A 16,338-nucleotide genomic window follows, 5' to 3' on the forward strand; every position below is an offset into this window, starting at 1 on the left:
CACAGAGACTTGCTCGCTCACTCTCGCTCACAGGCTTGCCCTCGCGTGCCCGCAGCCCCGAGCACGTACGGCAAAGGCATTCTGCTGCTAAACATTGAGTGTCGCCATTTTCAATTGGTTCCCGCTGAACCGCGCACCTTGATGGTGGCGAAACCAACAAGAGATAAACGAAACGGTATAAGCACCCCGGCGCGGAATTAACGTGCATCTCGAAGCAGCGCCAACTGCTATTACAGACCGTAATGGAGGTGATATTAATATCGACCACAAGTCGGACATATTTTACGATGCGTACAAATTTCAGTACGGGCCAAGGGCCATTCCTTGTCGCTTAGGAACAGAACGCATGTTGTGGTGCTGCGAGATTCACTTTTCCTTTTTTTTAATTAGATTTTTTTTTTAATTTCAACGGTCTTTACATTCATAGCTGCCTCATGCCTGAACCGAAGAGCTTCAAAACCCGCACCATTATATACACGCGCGAATTGTAGAATTCGCAGAATTATTTTAATGTTCTGTGCGCGTGAAACTTGAAGCCAGTTATAGCGCAGTTTCGCGCAACATTGGTGCGTGAAAAAACGATTTTGACTACGGCGCGTCATTTCGCCTATTCCTTCTACTGCCTGGTCCTGGCCCATATTTTGGTATCCCTCGTGGAGCACGGGGTCCTGAAGTAACTGCAGTCAAGACTTTATGTTGCTATTTGCCTCAGAACTTATATGCAAGTATTTCCGCCGGCGGAAGAAGCTACTCGCGCACTAATGCAGTTGTTGACGTGCACCAATTTAAGTCCCCGTTTAGTGTGTTCCTGTGCATCTTCCCGGATGCCAGCAGTGTTCACAGTCTCCTCATTTTCCTCTTTCTGTTACCTCTTTTTCTTACTCCCAGTGTAGGGTAGCAAAGAGCACACTTGTCCAGTCGACTTCCCCTACTTTTCCCTCATTCCTTTCTGTCTGTTCTTTCCGCAGCAACAATGCAGAAATGGTAGCGGTCAAGTCTGCTTTGATTCAAAATATCTATGCGTGAACAAATTGTCACAAAAGAGCCTATACACACAAATGCGCCTTATGTATTCTGATATTATGGAAAGAGAATGATATGATATGACATGATGAGAAGTGAACACAGGCAAGAAGTCAGGGATACCCAATTGGCATCTTCTAAAGATGCTTTATATATGCAAATCTGGGAAATATGTACTGGAATAGAGCTGGGTCGTGGATTCGCGGTCGCAGATATGTGTCCAGGCGTGTGTACATATAAGTTTTTGTGAGTTTATGCGTATATGAGAGAGAGAGAGAGAGAACAGTCGTGTTGCGTGCCGTTGATGCTGACACACAGCGTTTCCTGTCACTGTATTAAAAGCGCCCCCTGTTAATGTTTAGAGCCAACCTGCGACGCAAGCACTGCAAGTCGTAAAATCATGAGCACAATTCACACGGAGACAGTCAACGAGAGAGCGAGATAGAAACTATCATCAGAAAGGCCGTGGTGCGCGCATGTATCCTACCATTGCAGGGGAAATGTCCGGCGTTGGCCGCGCAATTAGCTGATGATGAAACAGTCTGGGCTGACGAAGTAGCGCTCTCCTCAAATGAGCCCGTAGACAACTGTGTTCGAAACAACCACAGTCGCACTGCACACTGCGAAAGGCGCGACGCGTGGCATCACGTTGTCTGCTAGATACAGAACACTCTTGGTATAATAAAGGCGCCATTTTGGTATATTCTTCCGAAATTACATCCATTCGATTCAGTTGCGCCGTTCCTTCTGCTACAGTTTTGGCATCTGCCCATGGCCGATTGGTTCATGAAAGTGCCGGCACCCTGCAAACATAATTTGCTGTTCGATCTTTGCGACTACAGAAAGAATTGCGCGCGCTCACAGCGGACAACGTTGAACCAGTTTTTTTTGGTCAGCACGAAACTCTCAATAAACTGTCGGAAGAAAGTTCACACAAGTGAATCAGTCTGATCTGGTGAGAGCAGGTAATAAATAGAAGAGGTGGAAAAGAGCGAGAAACAGAAAGGACGCGAATGCGACCCCCTTGGGTTCGCTCCCTGTCCGGAAGGTGGGAGATTTCGGGTTGAGAGATTATCGAATGGGGTGAGCCTTGCACTCAAACACTCAAGTGCACAGCCGGGCTTCAAGCGGTCACTGCAACCAGTGCGGTGCAACAGTATGGCTGCGTTTTGCACCAGTGATGCGCGAAGTGATACGCCCGCGTGCGTTCGCATCAGTCAACGTTCTGGCCTCTAAACAAAAGGAAACCACGGTACAACACTGTAAAAACGCTGCGCACAGACTTACAGCAGCTTAGATTTATCAATACGAACATTAATGTGGCGAGAAGTGATCCATTGCTGCTACGTCGCTGCGTTGCTATTTTTTTTTCTTTTGTGTCAAGGTACTGAATACATGACAACCGCTCCCACTCTTCTCCGCCAACATTTAATTAAAAATGAGGCTTGTTGGTTTTTCAGGAACTAGAATTTGGGCGAGCTTATAGGAAATCATACTTGACGCGCCGCGATAGCGTAGCGGCTGCGGTGTTGCGCTGCGGAGTACGAGGTTGCGGGATCAAATCCCTGCCGCGGCAGCCGCATTTCGATGGGAGCGAAATACAAAAACGCTTTGTCCCGTGCATTGGGGGCACGTTCAATATAGAAGAGTCTGTTGCTGGGCCTGTTGGTACATACTTTTAAAAACGGTGGAACAGAGCATTTCAGACGCAAACACAAATCTCTCCTGGCGGTAAAAAATTAATGTGTGGCCCCCCACGCATTACAATCAAGTTGAGGTTTTCGCACGTATAACCCTGAATCCATTCAAGAATTCCTATTTGACTTAGAGTGCAAAAAAGAAAACAGAAGGGCACAAGAAAGAAAGACAGGACGAGCGTCACTTCAAACTAAAGTTTATTCTTGGCAAAAACACGCCTATTTATCAGTAGACTCAGATCAAAAGCCATGTACATCATTGCGCAATCGCGCTCCAAACCCTCCCCCTTCCAAAGAAAAGTTGACGAAAGTCGGTGTTTTTCCGAAAATAAACTTTAGTTTGAAGTAGAGCTCGTCCTGTCTGGTCTTCTTTTCTTGTGTACTTCTGTTTTTTGTTTTCTTTTTTTCCCCTCTAAGTCAAATATGAATTTTTTTTTTATTATCCTTGCATAGCCCGCATAGTCACACGAAAGACGGGAAAGGACAGATACTAGCGCTAACGTCTGAGCGTTTTATTCGATAAGTGCATGTTATATTATTTTGAACCTCCGCTATTACGCACACGCTGGACCGTCTTATGAAGCAAGATACAAAAGGAAAAACGAAAACAACAAAAGTACACAGGGAAGCGACTACCTGATACAACAAATTAAAGAAAATCAGTTTACTCGAGTAGCCAAGAAGAGAACCGGAATCCGATATCCAACAGGATGTAACTCAGTCCGTAAGAATGAAGTTTTGTCTCTTTATGGTAAATCACTGTTGCATTCATCATACCACCGCATAACATTCTAAGAACACCTACTCATTGAAGGAAAACTTAGTTGAAAGTGTACGCTGGTCTGACTTCTTTCAGGACCTTCGCCCAGATTTGTGGGCTCATTATTACAACCAACATGTCCAAATGTTTACTTCATTTCTTGGTTTTGAGTCACTAAATTACATGGAAACTACACATGAAACTCCAGCCAGCATGCAACACCACGCAGCAGCAGTGTCTACTGCTCGAGTGTTTTCCTTTGACTTTTCAAAGCGAAACATTCTTTGCTTCTTCCACCGTGTATCGGTCGTTGGTGCGTTTGCCAGAATACGTATGTGGATGTATACCACGTGTTTCAGCAAACATTTACAAAAATTCATAAGAATTGCCTGTGCCAGATAGCACAATTCTAGTCCTTGAGCAGGTCTACTTGAAGAGGTGGACATTATTTGCACGATGAATTGAGACGCATAATCAACTACTTAACAAAAATGTTAATTTTTACTAATTATTTTACAGCACATATTGCAATTTATAAATTCTAGCGGTTGAGATTACAAGGGATGTCGATTTAAATGAAAAGAATAGTGTGGAAGACACCATTTACAAGCTATGCGCCGTCAAATTTGCTGTAAAAATGAACTTTCGTTCCATTTACTTTCTTGACAAAGCGTTGTTTTATGCATTGAAGCACAAAAGTAACTGGAACGTCAATACATTTCTCCGCACAGTTTGGGAATTAATATTTTGAAACTGGTGTCATGCTGCGAATTCGTTTCATGTGGATTCATATTCCGACCTCCCCGGCTAGAATTTGTAGAAAACTTGTAGATATGTGCCATAAGGAAATCAGTTAAAAATTGAATTAGTTATTTTTTATTAATTAGTCGATTATGCGTTTTCAATTTTTTGTGCAAGTATGGTCTATTTCTTCGAGTAGACCAGCTCATGGACCATAATTGTGCCACCACAGGCAATTTTTTTTGAAGATGTTCGTTAAAGCGCACCTGTATAAAACGTTCACACCGCATGCAAGTTCCAGCAAACCGGCTTATACAGCATTGAGCGTTGACTGAAAAGTAGTGCCACGGAACCGACCTCTGCTCTGCCTAATAAAAGGATAAATGATGACATACAATCTATACGTAAAATGACCGCTCAAAAGTATGTCTAAAGCACAGAGACCTCTTAATGGCATAACGCATTACATATTCAACAGCTTCTTTCATTTCCCTAATTTTTGTTTATATTTGGGCCATTCTTGAGCAACTGGATATGTGGCGCCACCGGATCGTACGGCTTGTGTAGCACAGAATTTTGACCGACAAAGTGGGCGCACATTTTTTTTTTTGCTCCCTAATAAAACAATAAATCCCTAAATAAAACCTGCACATGCGCATAACGTAGGCTCATAGGCATCTCTAAAGCGCACAGACCTCTTAATGGAAGAAAGCATGATATTGAGCGCCTTCTTTGATTTTCTATCATTTACATTATGGGTCCTAGGAAGAGGAGGGTGGGGAAAGGGAAAATTAAAGGCAAGAAAATGCATGATCGTGGTATAAGGGGGTTTTGTTTTTAGCTGCACCAAATTTTTATCATTTGCCTATGACAGATAATACAATCCTAACCTTCGATCTAAATCACTCGATGAGGCGGCCATTACTTCTACGATAAATCAAAATGGTTAAGTGAATGAGTAACGTATTTACCCAAATGATTTTTTAATTAATTATTACGCGGAAAATACCTCAATCTACGAATTGTAGCTAGCGCGTTCGCAAAGCGTATCCACTTGGAACGAATTCTCTGGACTGCACCAATATTAAGATAATTTTCAGTGTCTGATGAAATGCATTGGTGTTCAAGTTACTTTTGGTCTTCGATGGCTAAAAAAGTGGTTCCTTGAATGAGCTAACTAGAACGCCAATGCATTTCGTCGGACATCTTGACAATTAATATCTCGAACCTTGCGCACCTCTCAGAATTTGGTCAAAGTGGATACGCCTTGCGAGCTCACCAGCTATAATTTGTAGATTGAAATATCGACCGTAAAGTAAATAATTAGAAAGTGGATTAACGTAATTATGCTAATTATTCAATTAAGTATTCCGATTTTTCATAGAAGTAATGGCCGCCTCATCGAGTAATCTAGATCAAGGGCAACTAGCGGAACAGGCAATTTTAAAGAAATTTGGTGGAACCCTATATACAGATGAGACAAATGTGGCGGTGCCGATAGAAACATGAGAGACGTTGTCATTTAAGCCGAGGTCTTGATGGAATGAGAAAAAAAAATTAAATATTGATGTGGATTTGCCTTAACTGCATGTGTCGTACTTTGCATACGCCTCTTCGTCATTCTTCCCTCGACAAACATCGCCTTCGTCCTGTTTGTGTGAATCCGCATAAACGGCTGTTTGCCCGTCTGCATAGCTTGTGCTTCTCGTGAAGCGTGCTTCACTGGGCGCGATACGGCACTTCCTTCCCCTAGAATCAGTCTGGCGGTTTTCTATTGCGAGTAGAGCGTGAGGGAACGGACCGGGTGCTGGGCAGCCTGGCCGGTGCCAGCCCTTGTGTCCGGTTGCTCGCAGACTTCTTCTGCCGACAGCTGTTCTGGCTGTGAGCCTTCACCGGTGTTTCTCCACTTGGTTGTGTTACGGCGGCTTGCTGCTTGACTTCCCGAGGTCTCACTTGGTGCACATGTCGTCGCTGCGCACCTCCTGCCGTATCCACCATGATCGAGCGTCCTCTACTGGTGGCAGTCACTGTGCCAGGCAGCCATCTACGACCAGGGCGGTTATACTGTCGTGACCAGACTCGTGTTTTTGGATGAAACATCCAGAGAGCTTGTGCCGGGACCTGGCTCAAGACTGAAACGTTTTTGCCATCTTTCTCTGGTCCTTGGTCGGCTGCCAAGCAACACCTGTGCAGGAGATTTGGCGGCCTTCATCGGCGTGGTCCTGTAACGAAGCAAGAATTTCGCGAATCGACACTGCAGCGACCGTACGTTATTCTTCTTCATTGCTTCTTTTATAGTGCCTACCACGCGCTTCGCTGCGCCGTTCGACTGTGGATAAAGAGCAGTTGTAATGCGACGCACATGGTTTTCTTGCAAAGAAAGTCTTTGCCGCCAAGCTGGTGAATTTCGGTCGATTATCGGACGTGACTGTGTGAGGCAGACCAAAACGGGCGAAAATATTCCTAAGCACTTCCACTGTGGTGTCAGCTGTCGCAGTTTCGAGTGTAACCGCCTCTATCCCTTTTGTCTCTGGATCTACTAGGACAAAGAGCATGTGTCCTTCCAACGGTCCTGAAAAGTCTACATGCAGCCAGGACCAGCATTTGTTGGATTTCGGCTAACTTGAAGGAACCTGTGAAGCAAGTAGTTGCAAACGCTGCACATATTTCGGGCAGCTTTTTACAATTGTGGCACAACCAGAGGGACAAAAACAGTGTGAGAGCGAGGCTTTTCATTGCTGCCATGCCCGGATGGTTTCCTTTTATTTTTCAATTCTCGCATCATGAAAGAAAGCGCAAACTGGGGCACAATACACGGTGGCCCCAGTAAATTTGTCCGTCGCTCACTATCAGCTCATGCCCAAGAGTAAAAAAAAGGTTGGAAGCAATGTTGTTCTGAACTCATTTCTCTTGGACAGCCATGCAGAATCCTCGCCTTCACTTGACGGGGCAGTGTATCTGCGCTTGTGTTTACTGCTAACTGCTGAGCACACAGGGAAAATTCGTTCAAAGCTTGTTCAGGAAGGACATATGCCACGGAATTATTTTCTCCTGGACTTTCTTGATTAGTCAAAGGCAAGCGGCTTAAGGCTTCGGCGTTAGCGCTAAGCTGTCCTTTTCTGTACTCGAAGTCATATTGATTCGATCGCTCACAGCAGTAACGCCCAGCGTTGGATCCTCGCTTCGGCCATTAGCGGGATTGGCTTATCCTGATGAAAGACCCGGTTACCAACGTGAATCAGTTGTCGAAAAGATAGTCCCGAAAACTTGGTCACACCTGAGACTATATAAGGCAAGTCCTTCCTTTTCCAAGTGCGAGTAATTTTGCTGTACTGGCCTCAATGTTCTCTGTGGAAAGCTATCGTGTGGTCTTCACCATTTATGCGATGAGACAACACTGCGCTCAAACCGTGCATTGACCTGTCGTATTCCAGTAAACGAGACTATAGTGGGTCATAACGAACTAGAAAATTCGCTCTGTTCACGGCATTCTTCGCTTCTTGAAATGCGCTTTCTTGCACTTGGACTACTTCGGTTTTTGAAAGAGACGGGCTTGGACAAGCGGCTATGACAGTGATGTCACGTACTACGCGAGAGTGATGAGCTGTACTATGTGCTCTCTCTCTATCTTTCCTCGCCATCTTTCATCCCCCCCACATCCCGCTCCCATGTGTAGGGTAGCGAACCGGTTGGGCTAAACTGGTTAACCTCTCTGCCTTTCCTTCTCCACTTTTCCTTCCTTGTCAGCAGGGCCGGCATACAATGGTGCCAGCGTCGTTGAGAGTTTCGGCAAGAACTTAGCACAATACGCCACCAACCCAAGAAAAGATTTGAGCTGGCTCACCGATGTTGGTGCGGGTGATGCAAGTATGGTGTCGAGATCTTTTGCGGCGATGCGGTGCCCCAGAAATGACACTTGTTTTGCCAGGAACCTGCATTTGGGCTTCAGCTTCAGAGCGCTGTCATGCAGTCTGCGGAACACTTGCCCCCGTACAGATATATATCGTGCTCCTTTTCCGGTACAATGATATCATGTAAGTATACCTCAACCCCCGGCAGGCCTTTCAGAACAGATTTGATGCGTCGTTGGAACAGAGCTGGTGCTGAAGCGATCACAAAGGCCCTTGTATGTGTTGAGCACTGCTATCTATCTGGCTTTCGCGTCCCGAGGAAGGTGGTTGCATGCATTGCGTAGATCTAGCGTACTGAAAACTTCACCACAGCTCGCCCGCTCCGACCTGGCAGGACAAAAGTCCTTAATTAGCCAGGTCAGACAGGCGGCAGAGGCCAGTGGGGCCCTGGACTGAGAGGCTCCGACAACCCCTCCTTCAAATCTTTACAATTACAATAAAGTTTCTCTCTCTCTCTCTCTCACCTCCGGAGAGCGCTGCGAACATGTCGACTTTCACCAACGGGTACGGTTCTAAGTGAGTCGCTGGGCGCACCGTTAACTTCAAGTCCCCGCAGAGCGTTATGCCGCCGTTCTTCTTCGCCAGGGAACTATAGGTTTTGCCCATGCCGAGTCGCTGACCTGGGAAAGCACCCGATCTTGCACCAGGTGATCTCTCTGCTGAGACTTGCGCACGGATTGCATAAAGAACGGTTTATGGCTTCAAGAAACGACGTCGAGCACCTTCCTTTAAGTACAGATTCACGGGAGGGCCTTTGCAGCCGCCCAGCTTGTTGTCAAACAGATGCGGAAATTCACTGAGTGGTACTTTTACATGCCCGCCCTCCTGAACCGAATTTACACTGGCCGCCGTTCGGCGTCCAAAAGAGACACACCGGCCTTGCAAAATTCTTCTATTGTAGTGGACCGCAGAGCAGGGATCCTCAACAGTCCACGAGCACTAATGTGCTGCTTACGGGTGTCGCCCCAGATTTTACCCTTATGGTTAACATGCCGACGAGGAGCAAGGGCGCAAGGAAACACGATAGTCGTAGGGGAGCTTTTTCCAGAGCTGGCCACGACCTGCTGTGTCTCTTGTAAACGCTCTTTCTTATCACACTAACCGGCGGGTCCGTGTCACCGATCGTGCGCAGCTTCCGCCCTCCCCATCTCAAATGTCGTTCAAGAGGCCGGGACACGGTTCTCTCAGCCTTGTTATGCGTTACCAGGGCAAGCAGCATGTCACCTCTGCTCTGTTTTTCATCTTCTAAGGCGAATGTGTAGGACCTCTGGGAACGGCCCCTGTGGCACTCCCTACCCAGGTGTCCTTTCCTGCCGCACTGACGGCATGTGGTGTTCCAATGTCCTCGCACGTTGGCAGCGCGCGCGCTGTGGCATCGGTCCCACCGAAGGCGGGTGCTTTCTATGTCGCTGCTATGCGCCTGTGGCATCCAGTGCCGCTGTGGATACGGAACCGCTTCCATTCCCTGTACCAGTCTCCTGCATATTTCGAACGTCTTTCTGCGCCTTCTCTGAAGCCATGGCGAATTCCTCTGTCTCTTCCAAAGTCAGCTTACCGCGCGTCAACAAGGAACGCCGTGCATCGTCATCCAGGATGCCGCAAACAATGCGGTCTCGTAACATACGGTTGATCGTGCTATTGAAGTAACAGCTTTCGGCAAGCCTCCTGAGGTCGGCGATAAAGTCTCGGGCGCTGTCCCCTGTCACTCGCCTGTGCATAAAAAATGAGCAGTGTTTTAATGTGATAGGCTCATACTATAGGATTATTTTGCCCGACCTTGGCCAATTCAGTCCCTGGATTCGTGTACTTTCATTTGAATCCAATCCATGCTTTCTTGTGTGCCCTGATTTTAGTGTAGTTATGTGACCGGACTTCGTGTTTCCTTAGTGTACCTATGTGACTGGATTTTGTGTTGCTGTGTTTCTGAGTTGACTTTCAGTTTTACTATTAAATTAGAGTACTTGGGTGGCTGGACTTCGTGTTATTATAATTTGTAGTTGAGTTTTACTTTTCATGCGTCTAACTGTTGTTTTTTTTTATCTCTATGTGAAGAGGAGTAGCCGGTGCCAACTAAAGGCGAAAACATCTGCTGTGTACCATATAATAAAAAAAGAAAGCATAGCTGGCGGCGACTTCATTAGCTTGTGGGTTGGAGCGATCTTCCCGACATGTCACGACGTCGTCGTAGCTGAGGTTATTGACCGAAGCGGTTGGATGACATCCTTGCACCACGTGTATGACGCTATCACTCAGCGAAGATACCTGCAAGGCGCGGCGCTTTTGCGGTTGTCGTTACTACATCTCCCTCGAAGTAGGCTTCCAAGCGTATGCACTCCAGCTACCCGCGGTTCCGTCGAGAGCTGGTGGGCGAGACGCCATGTCTTCTTCGTCGCCACTGAAGTGTAGCCCCAACGTAACGCACGCTAGATGCGACGATAGGCAAAAGGCGTTCATTTCAGATACGACGCGCGCTTTTATTGTCTCGTAGTTCTGTTGGACGCATGCGCAGTGCTTGTCGTGAGGCGTGCTGCACTGGACGCGATACGGTATGCCTTAACATGCGCATTGTATGAGATTAAATCTGTCACCGGTAGGATGCACAAATATAAACAATGCAGGATATAGCGAGTTGCATCGGATGATATAATAAACCTAATTATACGCGTAGTATTTATTTGTAGAGCATTTAATTAACCGCTTCAATAAAGCTTTACATCGTTATATAGATGCTAACATGTGTGTCGGATCTGCGTTATTTCTTTCTCGTCCGTGCTGCTTGTCATCCATCTATGCATTCACAAAGCGTTCAGATTTCGTTTCTTTCTGTGAAACTAACCATTTTGTTTTCTCACAACGAGCAAATAGCATTCGTGATCCATTTGGCGTGAGAAATTTTGTGCAATACTGTGAAGCGCATGTCACCGACTTTAGGACGAGAGAAGCAGGTTGCTCTCGACCCTACGCCATACCACAATGGACTTGAGGTCAACAGCACCACGTCTGTTGACCAAAAAATGGTTCAGACATCTTTTGAGCACTTGAAGCAACGCGACTATCGTTTCAAAAGCAGGCGAAGGAGAAGATGGGCTCACGTGCAGGTAGCGCGAGAATAGAACGCGCTAGCGCGCTCGACCTGAGGCCGCGGCAACATGGCTGGCCGGCCTAAGTAAACCGTCACTACAGCGGGTACCTCTTCGCGCCGCCTCCCAGACACCCTTTAAGCGCTCTCTTCCTCTCCAGATGAGTGCACATACAATTTTTGTTTAACGGCTTACGGCCGCAAAGGTGGGAAAAGAACTGATGAGGCTCCGAGGGCCGTTATGGTGCTCCAATGATTACAGAGTGAGTGGCACTGCCCCTCCAATGTACGGGTATGCAGCATCGAGCCCCAAAACTTCCATATCGCGCTCCTGTGTGCGGTTTAGATACAGTAGTGCACACTGCACCCGCAACATTAGGTAAATACCGTACGCGTGAACTGTAGGTACGCGCATGCACTTTAATCGATCTCTGTGTGCATGTGCGTATATACATACGCGCTAGTGTTTGTGTGTGTGTGTGCGCGCGCGCGTGTTTGTGTGTGTGTGTGTGTGTGTGTGTGTGTAATAATAATAATATTTGGGGTTTTACGTGCCAAAACCACTTTCTGATTATGAGGCACGCCGTAGTGGAGGACTCCGGAAATTTGGACCACCTGGGGTTCTTTAACGTGCACCTAAATCTAAGCACACGGGTGTGTGTGTGTGTGTGTGTGTGTGTGTGTGTGTGTGTGTGTGTGTGTGTGTGTGTGTGTGTGTGTGTGTGTGTGTGTGTGTGTGTGTGTGTGTGTGTGTGTGTGTGTGTGTGTGTGTGCGTGCGTGCGTGCGTGCGTGCGTGCGTGCGTGCGTGCGTGCGTGTGTTCTTAGCAAATGACAGAAAACGTTTTGAAACCAGCGAGCGTGTAAAACTTCCAGTCCTTGAAAGAATACTCTTTAGAAACCTATCTTCATCCGGAAAGAAACCCTAAGATGAGCTGTAACCTCAACTTGGCCGATGCTGCAGGATAGCAGGATTTAAAGCGAACCAAGCTCCCTATGAGCTCGCCACCCTGAGCTCCTACTGATGTCTCGGCAAGCGTGTTCAGCGTTTCTTAGTAGTTTGCGTATGCATTACACGGCAGTCATCAGTCACACAGAGTGGTTTTCGCAACGAATGCAGTGGAAGTCATCATTCGCAGTGTCGAAGTTTTCCATAACTTTAGCAGTCTTTTTTTATTATGATTATTTTAGCGCATGCGACGAAAAATATATTTTAAAAATTCGTGATTCGAAAGTCATTGATGATTTTGTCACACCTTGCTGTAGCAGGAAAAGAAAAAAATAATGTAAGCTTAATCACCTCTATTTTTAATGGCATACAAGAATTTTTATGGTGCTGAGATTTACACAGGGCCACGATCTCACTCTTGCTCCGTGGTACGGCGCACTCTAGCTTATCTGCTGGCCTTTCTCCTGGGTTATTCATCATCCCTTTCATCGCACCTTAGGGCCTCGCAAAAGAAAAAAGAAAAAGAGAAGAAGAAGGAGAACGTTCGAGGTCTTTCCTTTATCATAATGAATTATTCTCGCTGATTTACAGGTCAGTACTTTCTTCTAGATCCTCATAACCGTTTCATTCACAGTTTTATTCATTTTGTTCGGCGATCGTTTGCGCCAAAACTGAATTCCGCTGCAACGCGCAATTGCCAGTGTGAAACTGCGCCACGAAGAACCGTGAAAGTGCGATCGATGGTGATAAGTCGTCAGCGGCTCAGATCTCGCCCATCTCGCCTACTAATGCGCCGTCGAATCAGCGCAGAACAAAGCTGCGAATGCACGAATTCTCACTTGTGGGAAACGCCAAGTTTTATCGATCGATCAGTCTTCGTAGAAAAAAAAAAGCAAAGCAGCTACGACAGCAGGAATGGCGGAGGCTGTATCAAAACCGCGTCTTTTTTTTCTCCCTCTCTGTTACACTCACACGCACACGCATTAGCCTGGCTCCATCACCACGGAATGGCGAGCGCGGCGGAAACGTTTTTGCTCACACAGTTACGCACCCCATCGAGCCTCCGTTAAAGATACGCCTTGTTTCTGCCCGATGTTTGTTCGGTTCCGCTTTGTCTTCGCACCTCGATATTTTTCTACAAACCCAGCACGGGGGAGGGGGGTTAGTCTATATTCTTAGTTATCGCGTGATTTTGTAGTCTCGCATTTGCGTGTCGAGCGGTTCACGCTACGCACGGCGGCGAAACGGAAATAACCTCGGAGGCATTACCTCGCAGACACGAATAAGAACAAAGCACTGCTGGCTGCCGCTGAGCCCCGCATTCGTAATAACCACCCCGCAGAGGGGAAACTTTTCACGGCGGTAACCACATATTCCGCCCCTTTGTATAACTACGTTGCACGGCGCGCTATCGCGCTCGACGTTTTTTCGGTCATACGGGGCGTGCTACGGCTTTTGTAAAAAGAGCGACCGTGTTACCTACTTGATGCTTCCACGAAACACGCCATCCGTCTCTATCCTCGTCTGTGCTTATGCGTCATGCACAAGCCTCCCATCGCTGCAATGAATTTTTAATAGTTGAATAGCAGTGATCCGGGCCGAAGTTTCACATATTCTTGTATCTCGCTCCCATTTTACGCCCTTTGGTCTAGATCTCGTTAGAATAGTTTGGTGTGGTTGGCGTCTTCGCTAACATTTATGTCAGGTAAAGTTTAGTTCACTGTTTGGCTGGCAGATTAACCCGCCCTACCATTACTTTTTCACTACAGTTTCCCTTAATTAACATTAGCATATAGTTCAAATGCATTTAGTTTACCTTATATTGACGCCACTTTGGTCTATAGCAAAGTGGCGCCTTTTGTTATGACACTGATTCGCTTCATGGCTCCGTCTTTCGACAACGTTTAGACAAGAACCGTACCTGAGCTTGCCTCACGGCCAGCCAATGTTTGAACCACAGCGCATTTTTACCTCGGCATATTCGAATTACCTCGAGATGTTCCGTAAATTCCGATCAGAGTGCGTAACTTCTGATTTCATCTGCTTTGCTATATTATAATTTCACCTGAACTTGCTTTTCAAAGCGAATAGCTTTCTGTGGCTCCTTCGCCCGCATTTGCGGTTGGCGGTCGGAGTTTCGAGCAAATTTAAAGTGCCAACGCGAAGGGCGCTCGCGTTGCTGCGCGCCAACTGTTATAACTATTTGAAACGCATGTGTCGTCCATCTATACTACCGCTACAGATGTGCTCGTTAACGGCTCAGTTACCTGCGGGATTACGCAATGAAACAACGAACGCTACCTAGATTCGCTCACATTGACTATCATCGTCGATGGTTTATGCACTATGTTTTTTTTGCTTTTTTATATTCAATATTGTACAGGCTACTAAGGTTCCAAAGTGATACACGCCTCGAATGGCATCGAATGGGGGCGAAAAGGCCAGCCTCTGTAGTCGTGAAACAGTACCGAAATTTCTATTGGGAGAGACGCCACGTTAGGTGCGCGCCTCGACGGAGCAGAGCGGGCGAAACAGAACACCTGCTGCTGCCGCGCTGGTGTTGCGTGAGGGGAGAAGGCAACGCCGCAACGCCACTTCAGCCTCGCTCTCGGAGACCGCTGTTATCCGCGCATTCCTTGTTCACGCAAGCTCTCGCCTGCCTCTAACTTCGCCTCGGTAATCGCTATAAAGATATTGATGTATATAAACAGAATAAATTCGAAAGGAGAGACGTTGGCGGTAGTGAGTTTCGAGCCTACAGCCCCACGCTCAGAAGCCGAGTGTCTTGCCCATTTGGCTAAACAAGCACCTCCTAGATACCAGGTCTGTGCACCCTGCTTTATGATATCGTGCTACTTTGGACCGAAATTTCCATTGCCAAGCCCGGCATGAATAAACCGGGGACGTCCAAATCACCGCTGCTTACTAAAGAGCGCCCCCATTAGATTTTATGGAAGTCGGGCAAGGTAGGATGACGTTACTGATCGAAGTGCACCAGCCCTACGCTATCTAGGAAGCGTTGGCCAAGCGTCGCAAAGCGTTTGCTTGGCCGCGCGAAGTTCATAACTCGAAGGACCACCCAGCGGCGTTTGATTGGACTTTAATTCATTCGCATTCACAGCTCATAAGAACATTATTTAGCAAACAGCGCGAATGACGGGACACAGAAAAGAGGCACGCGACACAGGTGCTCTTTTCTGTGTCCCGTTATTCGCGCTGTTTGCTAAAGAATATGTTCCCTACCAACAAGCCCAGTTAGCTACCATAGTGAAGTCCATAAGAAGTGCTTAGATGTCCTCGGATTGCAGATGACTTGGCTTCTCAAAATTAAAATTAAATTATGGGGTTAAACCCATAACTTAAAAAACCCAGAAATTAACCACTTTCTGGTTATGAGGCACGCCGTAGTGAAGGACTCCGGAAATTTCGACCACCTGGGGTTCTTTAACGTGCACCTAAATCTAAGTACACGGGTGTTTTCGCCCCCATCGAAATGCGGCCGCCGTCGCCGGGATTCGATCTCGCGACCTCATGCACAGCAGCCCAACACCACAGCCACTGAGCAACCACGGCGGGTATACTTGGCTTCTCTTTGTGGTTGCGGTCCACTCGGGAACGTTCTTGTGCACTCTGAGAACAAGGCGCAGAATGCCGAGCACATGCATACCAGAGTACTTCTTGAAGCGACAGTTGAACATTTCTTGTTTTCTTTTTTTTTTTAGCCTTTCGTCAGAAATTTGACACGTCTGCCGTATGCCACCGCTCAATTGAATGGTTTGTTGTCCTGCTCCAACCATCAGGTATATCGGAAGTGTAAGCCGGTGGCCAAAAAGAAGAAAAAAAGAAGAAGCGAAAATCCCCTTTCGCTCCCGCCGCTAACAAGAAGAAGGCGACGCCGTATGTCATCGTCCGCTCGTCTTTGACGCACTGTTCCCCCCGCGCACGAAAGCTGCCGGAGCATGCAGCGTTCGCCGGGCTCGACGCAGCATCCGCGTCGAGTGTCGCCTTGCCGCGTCCGCCTGCACACAATATGCCGCGGCGCGCAGCTCATAACGCCTCGTCGGGTGAGCAGAACAAATCTATTTGAAGCGGAGGCCTCAGAGCAGAACGAGAGGGATAGAAGGAGCGGATGGAGGATAGACTGACCATGCCGTCAATACGGACAATTGGCCGACACCTT

General features: G+C 47.2%; 1 long non-coding RNA gene across 1 annotated transcript in view; it reads right to left on the bottom strand.

Moving 5' to 3' along the window:
- The window catches only part of LOC135915185 (uncharacterized), a 137,441-nt gene that overhangs the window by 89,793 nt on the left and 31,310 nt on the right, over window positions 1-16,338 (bottom strand). Inside the window, exon 2 of the long non-coding RNA XR_010568541.1 lies at window positions 8,066-8,153. This is a non-coding gene — a long non-coding RNA (uncharacterized lncRNA). The remainder of the gene's footprint in view (window positions 1-8,065; window positions 8,154-16,338) is intronic.

The sequence above is a fragment of the Dermacentor albipictus genome, chromosome 1 (genome assembly GCF_038994185.2).
Source record: "Dermacentor albipictus isolate Rhodes 1998 colony chromosome 1, USDA_Dalb.pri_finalv2, whole genome shotgun sequence".
Classification (NCBI taxonomy): domain Eukaryota; kingdom Metazoa; phylum Arthropoda; class Arachnida; order Ixodida; family Ixodidae; genus Dermacentor; species Dermacentor albipictus.